Genomic DNA, 14,281 nt, shown 5'->3' on the forward strand with positions numbered 1-14,281 from the left:
CCCATCTGGTTCAGCAGGGGTCCAATGTTGCCCCTGCTTTTCCTCTGGCTCCCCACATATCTGAAAAAGGACTTTTTATTGTCCTTGATACTTGAAGCTAGTTGGAGTTCAGTTGCAGCCTTGGCTTTCCTGGTTTGCTCCCTGCAGGATCGGACCAGTGCAGAATATTCCTCCTTGGAAGTGAATCCCAACCTCCATCCTTTGTAGGCCTTTCTTTTTAGCCTCAGGAGATCTGCTAGATCCCTGGAGAGCCAGAGGGGCTGCTGTTCCCTCTTGCTGCCTTTCCTCCGAGATGGAATCAAATTAGCTTGTGCATTGAGGATTGCTCCCTTGAGGAGCAACCACTCTTCCTGAACTCCCCTCCCCCTGGGGTCATGGTCCCTTAGGGCCACACTGACAAGCCTCCTGAGCTTGTCAAAGTCGGCTTTCCTGAAGTCAAAGACTTCCATGTTGCTGACTGAGCTTGTCAATGTTGGCTTTCCTGAAGTCAAGGACTTCCGTGTTGCTGACTGACTTGCCAGCTTTACGGTGGATGGTGAAGGTGATCAGCTCATGGTCACTGTCATCCAGCTTCCCATCAATCACTAGGTCACTGATTAGATCATCCCCAGTAGCCAGTACCAGGTTGAGCAGCATCTCACCTCTCGTTGGCCTGTAGACTTCTTGAGTCAGTAGAGGTCATCCACTCACAAGAGGAAGCTTTGCAACCACTCAGATTTTGCTGAGTGATCCTCCCATGAGATGTCTGGGTAACTGAAGTCACCCATGACAACCATGGTCCTGGAGCATGCAGCCTCAGCCAATTCCCGGGTGAACTCCTGCTCAAGCTCTTGACTTTGGGTGGGAGGTCTGTAGTCAATAGAAAACTCTGACCAACAGCAGACAGAATAATTTGAAAATAAATGGATCACCAAGCTTTAGTACACTTACTCCACACCCTTGTGTGAAATGGATATATGGCTAGGCAGATCCCAGGAACAGTGACTTGATACTGTGATACTGAAGAGAATCAACTGCTGTCCAACAAAGGCAGAGTAAGCTAGTGACAATGGTGTGGAGAATGCTGAGTATTCTCACAGGTATGGACTTCCTTTTTCTGAATGGGAAATGAGAGCTTGAGGTTTGCTACCATCAATCGACAGGCTAGCTTTTCCTGCCTCTGAAAACAGCCACATGTTCCTTCCTGCTAAGGATTCTGGCTCATATCTCCCAATAGGCCTCTCCTACATGAGGAACTATAATGAGGACTGCCACTATGGCCAGGTACAGACAGTATACTTTTACCAGGATAAGTGATTGGAAACGGGTCGATACTTATAACAGAAGTTCAGCATACAAAACCAGTCTATATCTGTTACAGAGCAGAAGTTCGGCACACATAGACTGGTTTAAAAATGGAGGAGCCCCATCAAACATTTGCCCTTGAGTCCTTAGTGTAAAATAAAGGAACATACAAAATGCTGGATTGGATTGGATTGGATTGGATTGGATTGGATTGGAAAAGCAGATATCAGTATTACTTAGGATATTGATAATCATTATAACTCTATTAAAACTTGAATTTGTCCTCTGCTGGGCTATATGGAATAAATAGGTTTTAGAAAGGACTTGAACGAACAGAGATGAATGTCTTGGAAAATTGAATTCGGTAGGGCATTCCATGCTTTAAGCTCTTCTTGGACTACTACATCATTCAAATCTAGAAGGAATAAATTAGGTTCTACTCTTTGTGCATTAGCAACAGAATTAGATCCTGCTCCTGTACAATGGGCTGCAGCCTACCCACGAGTTAAACGTGACTGGTTCAGAGATTGTCTTTTGCCACTATGTTTTCAAATACTGAAAATGTATTTTAGCAGCATATCCTTTGCTTTCAAAAACCAAATGTACATGTGCAATAATGCTAATTACAAGTATTTTAACCATCCCGTCATATCCAGCTACAGCATCTTTATTATAATTAAACTAGCATGCTGATGACATACAAGTTTTAATTTTCTGTAGTATTGTAACAGCTGATTTCTGTATTCATAACTTGCTGGTCATACAAAAGACAACTCATGTAATAACAATAGCTCCCTTTACTAATTTCTGAAAGTATTATCTGTAGCTCCAATTATTTACAGTGTTCGTATACTGCTCACAGACTTAACAATAGTGGCTACTTGTGTTATTCATTAGTTTATTAAAATAACTTGTAGGATGAATGTGTCAGTGTCAACTATTTTGCATAGCTCAGGGACATAACATTCAGTCTGGAATGTCTTGTTCATTGTCCCTAATTTAGTGCATTACAAACCAGATTCTAATACCCTGACTCCTGTTGATTACTATCTTCCTCCATGAGTAGTTGATTTTGATTTTGATTTTATCATGACTACCTGTGTAGTTTGGTACAATTTGGCATCAGAGGGTATAAGAACCTGCTCCTTAGGTGTGCTAATTAAGATCTCCCTCACACAAAGGAATATGATTCTAATTAATATAATGGCCTTTGTGGGGCCCTGGAGAGACACAAAACACATTCCAATATAGAGAGAAGGAACAGAGTATTTACTATACTTGCCACTTCTATGCCAGACCCAGGAATTATACAGCTATTATGCTCTAACAGTAAGATAGTGCATCATAAACCAAATCAAACACACATGCTCCAAGGTGTTTGCTCCAAAGCTAACTGTGCTTAGGAAATAGCACAGACACAGTGAGTTTTGATTTTGCAAAGATTATTCTTTTTAATTTACAACATTATTTTACAGTTTATTAGTTTTAATTTACAGCAAAAAGACATAGAGCTCTGGCAACTACATTTTAGGTTGCAGATCTGTCTAAATATATTAAAATATATGGTTTGCCTCAAGTATAACATTATAATTACACATTTTAAGCATATGTTTTAATATCCAGTGGATTAGGGCCTTAGTTTGTCTGCAAGGGCATCAACTTTGTCAGAGTTCTAGGTAAGCAACTGAATCTTTTTTACATTTTTACTGAATCAATGTCTTTACTTCCATTATCTGATAAATGATTTTCAACCAGGGTTCCATGGCACCCTAGGATGTCTTAATATCCTTTCAAGGGTGCTGCAGGGTGCCACAAAATGTTACCACTGTTAGGTATATACCCATGATTCACAAGATAAACCCAGAGATTTCAAACAGGAATCCATAAGCTTAAAAACAGTCTGGCCCATTGTGGGCTTTATGAATTGTTTGCAACAGAAGAATTGCTCTCTTACTTTTCTGTAGACAAAAAACAAATAAAAATGAAGATCCAGCATTTTCCAAGGGGTGCCCTGAACCTAATGAGGGATGCCTTGAGTCTAAAAAAATTGAGATCTAGTTGTTTCCATTCCATTTAGGTTTACTATGATGTAGGCAACATCATGTACTGTGCATTTTGCTTCTGAACTTCTTTCAGATTGAGGTGGATGACATTGTACCACCACGCCTTCACTAAAAAAAATTTAAAAAGCTATCTAAGATATTTCTGAGGTGCCTATCACCTTCAACTGTCTTAAAAACAGTGAGGAACCAATAATTCTATAGCTATCAAACATTGTAGATACACCTAGCTGGTCATTACCTAATGGAATAGTCTTCTGTCAGAAAATGCCAGCTCACTGGAAGTTCCATTGACATTTTCCATGAAATTTCAATAGAATTGGCAGCCTGGAACACTGACAGGGAATTGAAAACCTGGAAACCCTAAGGTCTTCAGTAAGCAGGTTTCCAGGCTCCTCAGCAGCATGTCAGGTGGACTGTCCCAGAACTAGGGATAACAAACTGTCAGCTTCCATGTTTCTTGACCTGCCCTGCTCCCTGTCTGATAGATTGCCAGGGCTCTGGATAGCTAAGGATGTTTCAGAAAAAATTTGAAAGGTCACATCTAATTGCCATTTGAACTTTTGCTAAACTAAATTCTGGAATGCCTAGCCACAAGAAATGTCATAATTTGCATTCTGGAACAATTTTTTGGTCCCCTGCTGGAACTTCATTTGGAATAGGAACTGTAGTACCTAGCCAGATTTGGTCTCAGTTGGGATTCAGCTATTACTCATCCACTGTATTAATTTGTAGCATAACTTTATTTACCTGCTTCCTGTTTACAGGAGATTAAGTCAGCTCAGCTCCTTTTGTACAGCTGCTCAGGGAGGTGGACTGGCCAGTTGAAAGACAGAGAAAGGAGAATGACTTTGAGAAAAACAGCCTGGGTTGAACTTAGTTCAATCCTGAGATACTTATTTTTCCTACACGTTAACTTTGCTTTATCATGAGGAAGTCATCTTTATCATGAGGAAGTCATCTTTCTGCTAAGCTATTTCATTATCTTGTAATTAAGTATTATGGGTCCTGCACCAAAAGATTATAACAGCAAACCCCCTGCTGTAAGGGTCTACCTTAAAATATCCCCAGTATAATATAGTTGTAGATATTAATCACTCTGCACTCCAACTCCCACAGCTATCCATGCTGGCTTCAGCTTCAGTAACATTCTGTTGGTCTTAGCCTCAGTGGGTTTGACATTACTATTTATATAAATCTGTTGGTACACACCATGCTGCAGTTAGAACTCCATGCTAAACAAATGATAGGTTCTAGAGTCCAGAGGAGAGCCACACGCATGATCAGAGGTCAGGAAAGCAGACCTTACGATGACAGGCTGAGAGCCATGGGACTCTTTAGCCTGGAAAAGCGTAGGCTCAGGGGTGATCTGATGGCCACCTATAAGTTTATCAAGGGTGACCACCAGGATCTGGGGGGACGTTTGTTCACCAGAGCGCCCCAAGGGATGACGAGGTCGAACGGTCACAAACTCCTGCAAGACCATTTCAGGCTGGACATAAGGAAGAATTTCTTTACTGTCCAAGCCCCCAGGCTCTGGAACAGTCTGCCAGCGGAGGTGGTTCAAGCACCTACATTGAACACCTTCAAGAGTAAATTGGATGCTTATCTTGCTGGGATCCTATGACCCCAGCTGACTTCCTGCCCTTTGGGCAGGGGGCTGGACTCGATGATCTCCCGAGGTCCCTTCCAGCCCTAATGTCTATGAAATCTATGAAATTTTGCCCTACAGAGTTTCTAGGACTAAACTGAGTGCTATTCACAAAAAGCATAGAGAGCAGTCTAGATTTAATCAACTTCAGTAAATCTGGCAAGATAGTCTCAGTTGCAAGTATTTATATTTTTTTCACTTTACCCATAATAAAGATTGAAAAATAAAAGACTTCAAGGCAGCCAACAAGACCAATGCACCTTTGACTGGTAAGAGAACATAGAAAAACTCACTTGTTTCTAGCGGTGAACAAAGACATCTTAGAATAAGCTACCAAGTACTCTTCTCTTCCTCTCTCTACTTCATTACAAAAAATTCTGTATAGCACCTTCATTCCTGCTCATTGACTTCTGATTACAAAAAAAAAGAAACTGTATAGACAATGACAGCCCCTGTTCTAATTTGGACATCGGGGGCCATATTCTTTTCCACCTCTTGGAACGTATGGAGACATAGGCAGCTATGTGGGATTTTATTCCACCCTGTTGAAAATCCATTAGTGCAGGGATGTAAAACTCATGTAGCCCCAGGGGTCAGATAAATATCCCAGAACCAGTCCAAGGGCCAGATGAACAGCACAGGGCTGGCGCTGTGGGCTGGACTGGGTCAACAGACCCTCCTCCTACCCCAAGTGGTGAACCCAGTCCCTGACGTACTCTCTCTAGCCAGGCTAGGACAGTACTGCCCATGGTGCCCACTCTGGCTGGATAAGGACACAAGTCATATACAGCGCCTACTGCAAACAGCCCAGAGTAAATACCATGTGCTGCATGGGTTTGAACTGCAGCAGGCACCATGTCTGGCACAACCCCAGACCAGCCAGAGCGGGCACTGGATCTGGCATGCAAAGGTCCCATGGAGAACCCCACTCTGCATGCCAGATCTAGCACCCGCTCTGGCTGGGCTGGGCTGTGAAGCACACGGCACCCACCCCAAAGTGGTCAAAGTGGGTGTCACATGCACTGGATCTGGTATGTGGAGGGCTCCTGGACTCACCCCATGGGGGTAGATAAATGGCTTCACGGGCTGAATCCAGTCTACAGGCCTTATCTTCGATACCCCTGCACTGTATCCTGCACTGACCCATGCTTCACACATAGGCACAGGTCAGCATCAGTTCTGGCATGGAGACATGAAGTATCAGGAATTCTTTGAGTCCCACATCACCCTGTGCTTCTGTGTGAAGCATGGGTCAGGGCAGCTGGAGAGTATGGACTGATCCGGGCTGCCTACACTCTCCCACTACAGGGCAAATAGACATCCATCACAATAAAGCAGCACTATTTAATGCTACTTTTTGTCACGCCACTCATGTGGTGCAACAAAGGATAGGGACATCTATTTGCTCACCATCTGTACTGCCATAAAAGCATCGATGGAAGCACAAATGCCATTCCAGGCAGCTTCTGTTTCTACCTTTACAGGTATTCCCTGAGTTAGTGGATAGTCAGGTTTCACAAAGATTGGTCACAGAGCAGTTCAAGGAATGTTTTATTGTTGACAAAAAAGAAGAAAGTTCCAGGAGAATGGAGTAACACTGGCTGCATGTGATAAAGTGCTGCACTTACTTTACAATCAAAATTTATCAGTCATGAAGGAATGCAATGTAAAACAGCATTATGACACAAATCAGAGTTCTTGCAGTAAGTTTGTTGGTAATGGTCAAAAGCGAAAAATAGAGCTGTTGCAGAAACACCTAAGGGAATAATACCAATTTTTTTAAAGGTTGTCTAAGGCAATACAACTTCTGTACTGGCTAGCTATTGGAAGGGACCAGGGCATAGCAGATCTTTCCTAATGGTTAGACCACTGAGGGAAAGCAGGGGCCTGGGCTGGGTCAGAGGACAGGTGCCATATTACCAAAACCAGAGGGAGTCCACAATACAGTCCAAGGTCAGGATCTGGGAATCAGATGGCACATGCCAATCTGAGGGCAAAGTCCAAGACCAGAGCCAAGCTGGGTTCAGGAACCAAGAAACAAATCCATGGGGAAATCCAAAGCCGAAGATGACAGAAAACCCAAAACCAGCATCAAGAACCAGGAAAACAAGAGTGCAGAAACCAGGAGGTTTCTTTCCACAGCAGAACTCCTGACTTGTCTGCAAATGCAGGGCCTCAGCTGCTGCTAGAGGGATATGCAGTGTTCAGGATGCTTGCTGTTTCTAAACTGGGGCAGAGTTAATTAACTGCTGTTTACAGCTAATTGGCTGCTGAGGTACTTGGCCCAGGCTGGCCTGCCTGATCAGAGTCCCTTACAGCTCTGATGCGTTTCATGAACTAGCAAAGAAAGGCAAACTTTTTACTAGGAGTGAGTTCTTCAGAGATTGCACATTGAAAGTTGTGAATATAGTTTGCCCAGAAAAAGAGATTGTATTCAGTCAGGTCAGCTGGTCTAAAAAGCGGTGTTGTATAAAGTGGAGGATATTGGCGGTGCTCTTAAACTACAGCTTAAGGATATTGATGATAAGCAGAGATCCTGATTTTCTCTGATAAAAAAATTCTCAATTTTCAGATTTAAAAAAGTAACCCAAAATTCATATTTTTCCATAATTAAAATGAAAAGCCACTAATATCTATCTATCTATCTATATAGTGATGTTTCATTGTGATCACAAAAAAATGTGGATTTTGGGTTACTTTTTTAATCTAAAAATTGGGGATTTTTTTTTTTTTAATCACAGAAAACCAGGATCCCTGCTGATAAGTGTGATGTACTCAATCACTTAAGATGAGAGTACTAATGTCATAAATACACTCAGGTCCTTATTTTCATTAAGTTTTCCCCAGAAGTATCAGTGGGGAGTAAAGAGGCCAATGAGTGTTGCAAATACAAACTACTGATAGTACATTTCCTTAAGTACTGATAAATTAATTATTTAGGTTTTAAAAATCCTACAAGCTGATGTCATTCTTAAGAAGAGTATTCCTGAGCCATGTTGTAACAGGTATAACATGACTAAATGGTTGCTTTGACTTGAGACAAAATTGTTTGTACAACACAGCTCATTTAACAAATTTCACTCCTTTTTTGTTCAGCACTTACTGGAATGTGTGATCTCAATCCCATGAATGGGAAGTTCTTCAAAATATGTTTACTTTTTGAAAGGTTAGAATACCATTGCAAAGGGCAAGGATTAATGAGGACAGATGCAAATGGTTACAAAAAATGGCCAAGACCAGCAACTTGATTAATGGTATTTAAAGTGTTAACACTTCATGCAAGTCCTACCAGTCATTGAAAGTGCAAGAAACTGTAGGCCTGTTCCATTAGAAGCTTCTGTTTAAGAGTGCTTACAGGATAATACTGAAGGCCTAATGAGATCCTCAATCTATTCCTCCAGTCTTCCAGGAAGTGATAACATCTTGCTCCCATCATCACAGAAAGGTGTTCTTCTGCTTAAAAAAGAAAAGGAATCTTTTCTATTTCCAAACCACGTGGAATCTTAAGAACACATTGCCACTAGCCCAATCCAAGAAATGAAGCTAAACACAAATCTAGACTGCAGGTAGCTTCTTAACATTCATACTCATTCAAAGTAACGCATGCTGTTGCTCCAAAGGAAATACCTGTGAATGTAACCATAACCATGGAACCATATAAACCCAAAGGAAAAATACATGCTTGCATTATATTGCAGTATAATTTCAGGGTAACTTCATTAATATCTCTTATAATAGCTCTTACACTTGGTAGGGAACCTGAGTACCACATGAGTTGCTTCTGTTTGCCTTTTATAAGTGCTATCACCTGGCAGGGCAGTACATCTCTAACCCTGAGAAACAACTGAGGATTATTTAATTGCAGACTATCCAACCTAGGGGCTGTTCAGCAGGTTAGCAACTTCTAAGAGACTGCAGAGCAAGGGGCCAGTCCTCAACATCCATCCCAATAATTGTGATGCTAGCTGTGAAGAGAGTTGCTCCCTTTTTTGTGGAGCTTGTACAATAGAGTTGCTGAGCTTGCCAAAGTTATATCTATTAAAGCAGCATCAGAAGCATACATCTAAACAGTACTTAGCACCTAACCTTAATCAAGCACTGTATAAATACCAATTAAACCTCTCAACATGAGAAATCAGTGATTTGTAGAAGGCCACTCATCAGCAGGTCATAGTCAGAACAGAAATTCTTGATTTGTATTCCCATGCATCACACTCCCTCTGTATCTTAAAACACAAGTCCTTCTCCCATACACTCAACAGCAGAACTTGTATTAACTTTAATAGATACAAGATGGAAATATGTCTTCAATCCAAGACTATCTCAAGACACAACATTTAAGGATTATTCTAGTCCATCAACAAAGGCATATTGTTTACTGAAATTACAAATAGTCTATCTACTAAAAATCGTAAAACTGAAATCCAGCTGTCAGATACTGTCTTAAAACAGTTGTATTTATGTGAGTTTGGAAGCTATGAAATGCCAGTCTTATAAATCAGAAACACTGCTGGTTTGCTGTTTTTAAGAAATATAGAAAACGGAGTCAACTGGCAGTGCAACAGTAGCATACAATAAATACACATGTGTGTGACCAACCTCAACTAGCCAAGGCTATTTTAAAAATATATTTGCTATTTATTTTATGATTGAACACAGAGGCTGTATGCTAAGCACAGCATAAAAGTAGAAATAAATATTTTTCATGCCCTTGGGAGAGTAGAATATAAGGAAAAAAAAGCAATGTGTGGAAGGAGACAATAAAATATTACAGAGTGACACTACACTACAATAACATACCTAAAAGTATTATAATTAGCTCTACGCATATATACATGTGCTGTTTTATTTTGAGAAGCACTGACTTTCTCTACTGCAGGGGTGGGCAAAATGTGGCCCACAGGCCAGATGTGGCCAGTCAGGACATTCTATCCAGCCCGTGGGGCCCCTAAAAAATTCAGAAAAATAATATTTAATTGCCCCTGGCTGCCTGTCATGTGGTCCTTGATGGCTTGCCAAAACTCAGTAAATGGCCCTCTGCCCAAAATAATTGCTCACTCATACTCTACTGGCTCTCCATCTAGCCATTAAGTGTCATTGGATTTTTTTTTAAAACATCACAAGAAAAATGTGTCTTAAGAAATGGGTTGCTGGTGCAGCATGAATCCCAGACCTGTCAGAACAGGTGCCCCATAAAGTTCAGTCCTGAATCAGACAGGATGGGCACTACATCTAGGGCAGATCATGGAGCCAGTACCATGTGCAGCCCAGGTTCTAGGTGGGTCAATTCAGACCCAGGGGCAACACTAGCGGAATGGGGGCTGAAGGGAAGGTAACAGGACACTGCAGGCCATATCTGGCCCGCAGGCCATATTTTTACAACCTTTGAAATACAAAAAGTAATAGATTATTTTACAGTCGGAAGGAGCCATGAGATCATCTAATCTGACTTCATCCCACAAATCATAGGACAACCTTGAATAGATTTCCTCTTCAGCTCCAGTAGCTAGCTATGGTTGAACTATAGCACATGTTTAAGAGAAAATACAATATTTAAGCTTAATTTTAAACTGTCTAGTAATAGAGAAGCCTTCTTCCAAATGGCTGAGTGATTACCTTTATTGTCAAAGCAGATCAAAAGCATTTATGGCATGTGCCTTGGATGGCTACACTGCTGACAGGTTTGTGTTTCACATTAGGGCCTTCTTTTTGTTTACTACTCTCATCAGAAATAGATAGCGCTTCATAATATTTTTTTCTTAAGGGTCCTTTCATTTCCTGTTGACCCTATACTTAGCCTGTAAAGACCAGTATAACAAAGCAGCTGTCAGAAGTAACAAAACTGCAGCACATGAAGACAAGAGTGATAGCATCAGGCTTTGAGTACTGACTTTTGTAGCTTGCTAGTTTGTTTTTTTCTGCAGATATAATTAAATGGCAGCTGACAGTGTGCTGCATAAAATTTCCCATGCAGATTCTACATAGAATGATACTTAGGGTCCTCTTGTAGTCTTGAAGGTGGAAATGTAGCCTTCTCTGCAAGGGACTGAGCCCCTTAAAGAAAGCATGATGTATGTGACTGGAAATCTCCATGACACAAGGGCTAAAAGAACTTTCCTTACACATATAGGGGGTCAGGGACTGTAATTTATGCATCATGGGATTATTCCCAAAGGAGTACTTCTAGGGCAAGAGGAAGGACTTCCGGTGGCAAAGGTCAGGAGTTGGGGCAGGAATTCCAGTCCCATGGTGGTGACGAGGGGGAGGGGGACCTGCCAAGGGGCAGGGCTACTCTTGAGGCCCTTGACAGCTCACCAAAACTCATTAATCTGCCCTCCAGTCAAAATAATTGCCCACCCCTACTTTAAAGTCATACAACAGCCTTCCTAGGTCCTCATTATCTGCCACAAGAAATATAAAACAAAATACTTTATGAAAATGTCCAATACCAAATCAAAGAGCATTTCTGAGTATGCCATCATTCCTCATTTACTTTGAAGGTGGATAAAAATATGTCCATCCCTTTAACTATATATACCTTCTAAACTAACTTAGTAATACAAGAGTTTCCTCTTCTACTGTATTTAACTCCAAAAATGTACTTGAGTATAAAGACTTACGTATATTAACTGTATTTGAAAAAAAGATGTTGCTACAAAAAGTAATTAGCTCAGTAAAGGTAAGAAATGTGCCTTGCAAATTCTGTAGAATAATATTTTTGTTATAAGTGAAAGTAAATTAAATTAACTAACAGTTAAAAAATGTTAATATTTAAAATGTATTTCTGAGTCTTAGGGGATTTGAGATATAATGGTACAAATTTAATAAATAATCAGAAAGTGCTTAGTTAAAATGAGGATGTTAACTGAATATATCTGAACATACTAGCTCCTAAAAAAAATACTAATCTACCTTTATATGTTTGATTTTCCTTTAACAATTTATTCTTAATGTTCAAGACATTTCAGCAAATTGGTAGAATAAATAGGTATATAAACTTGGTGATAATTTAGACATGATTGTATATTTAATATTTACTAGCTATGACCCTACAGTCCTTGCAGCCATTAAACTTCCTTAGGAAACAATTATGCAATGTATACGTCTCAAAAACCAAGCCACATTTTTCAAACATCACTCTTTTCATGTATGTGAAAAACATACAAGTTATTCATTGATATACATTATCTTTGCCTGATCAGGCCTTAGAATATTTTATTCAAAGGAATAATCTCACCTTTCATTCCCACTGATGCTACTACAAAGTAGACTGTAGCCTATGAAAGCTGATGCTTCTCTGAATAAATTAGTCTATAATGACATTTTTACACATGCTCCAGCGCTGGAGGGGGAGGCACTTTTATTAAAGCCACTCCAAGAGCAGCTCTAATTAAAGTGCCCACAGTGTCTCATGTATTTTGCATCCCGTGCTTCAAAATGGTAGTGGGGATGCTTTAACTAAAGGTAATTTGACAAGCTTTATTTAAAGTGCCCCTGCCACCATTTTGAAGCATGGGACGCTGATACATGAGTTGTGAAGGCTGCTGGAGCGTGCTAATTAGCACACCCCAGCAGAATGGATTAATCAATCTGCTCTGATGCACTGTAATTACAGCAGGTCAGAGCAGCCTCCTCCCACATCTACAGGCACACTAAAGTGCCACCCTGCTCTGGCTTCTTCTGAACTTCAGACCAACACCACTACTTCTCCCTATCTGTTATATATCTGTATGTGTTTAGGTGTTTCATTTGCTGTCTGGGTAGTGAATCTTACAGAATCTCAAGCAGTTGCAACAACCATCACAACCATGATGGTTAATGGTTAATAATAAAACTCCTAAAAAATAAAGCTGAGATTCATAATCACATGATTTCAGAAGGTAAGACTTTAAGGAAGAAAACACCAGCAATCATAAGACTTGCAATAAACTCATGAGAGTTTTCAACAGCAGGCCCTGAGGCTAACAAACAAATTAATGTTCAACTCATTTATCATTTTGATAATGATCATTTTGAATGTTTATGGTTTTATTTTCTTCTTTACTCATATAAGACTAACTTCTAAAAAAGATTTGTAAGTTCTGAGGTTAAGACACTGTTCTAAACTAAGAATTATTGATCATCCACAAAATAACACTACAAATAAAATATTTTTGTTAGTTCTTAAAAAATGCATTAGGGGAAGTCCAAAATAAGGGCTTGATCCTGCAAACATTTCCTGCCCTGTCAGTCTCTTTAGAGACTTTGAGCACAATCCTGTTCTCAGATTTACTTCTCCTTTTTATCCTGCAACTAATGTAAAACATATACACCGTTCAGTAACTATAACTCATGTGTGCCCTTTCTTAGCTTGTGCTATAACTATTAGACTGTAGAGTTAAGCTTCCTGCTGCTTGCTTTCCTCTTGATATTTTGTCTCTTACATTCCTTTCTGCATAGTGGTCCCCTCTCTTTCTGGCTAGGGAAAGGCATTGCACATAAACTGGTTTAAGTGATCAGAAACTGGTTTAAACCTGTAACAGAACAGACATTCAGTGCACATAAACCAGTTTCAAAATGCCCAAAACCAGTTTGAGATAAATCTGGTTGAATGTAGTAGGCTTAACTGATTTGGTTAATAAATAATCTGGTTTAAGCAATGTCTGTCCTAGACCCCTTCCTAGTTAAAGTTAAACCAGAGTCCCCCAACATCCCAGCATGCTCTTTGAGCTGAGCTGGGCTCTCTGCTTCACAGCCCAAGCAGGTGGGGCTGGCCCCACCTCTCTGCTCTCAAGCCCAAGCAGGGATGGGCTGTGGTGAGACACTGGCCAGCATGGGCCTGGGCAGGAAGGGGGTTAATTCTTCCCTCTTCCCCTTCCTCCCCCACCACAGCCAGGGTCTGCCTGTTGTGCCAGGGAGCAGAGGGGAGGGGCTTGCAGCAGTTGCCCCTGGGGCAGGCAGACCCCAGCTGCAGTGCAAAAGGGACAGAGGGAGAAATTGACACTTCTCCCTGCTGTCTTCACCTTAACAGGTCCATGCGGGGCTTTGTTCCATGCTAGGGCGGGGACTCTTCCCCTTCCTCCTCCCTCTGGAGGGGGTGCTAGAGGGGGACTCCTCATCTGCCCCCTCCAGCCCACCACTGTGGGTTAGGGAGGGAGGCTCTGCAAAACTGCCCAGCCCCACGGGGGGACTTTTCCCCCTGTTCCTCCCCCACCACCATGGGGTGGGTAGGAGAGGCTCTATGTGAGGCTGCCCAGCCCCAAAGGGGGCTCTTCTCCCTGCTCTTACCCCCAACCAGCAGGGTGGG

The sequence above is a fragment of the Crocodylus porosus genome, unplaced genomic scaffold, assembly GCF_001723895.1.
Source record: "Crocodylus porosus isolate Cpor-Errol unplaced genomic scaffold, CroPor_comp1, whole genome shotgun sequence".
Lineage (NCBI taxonomy): Eukaryota > Metazoa > Chordata > Crocodylia > Crocodylidae > Crocodylus > Crocodylus porosus.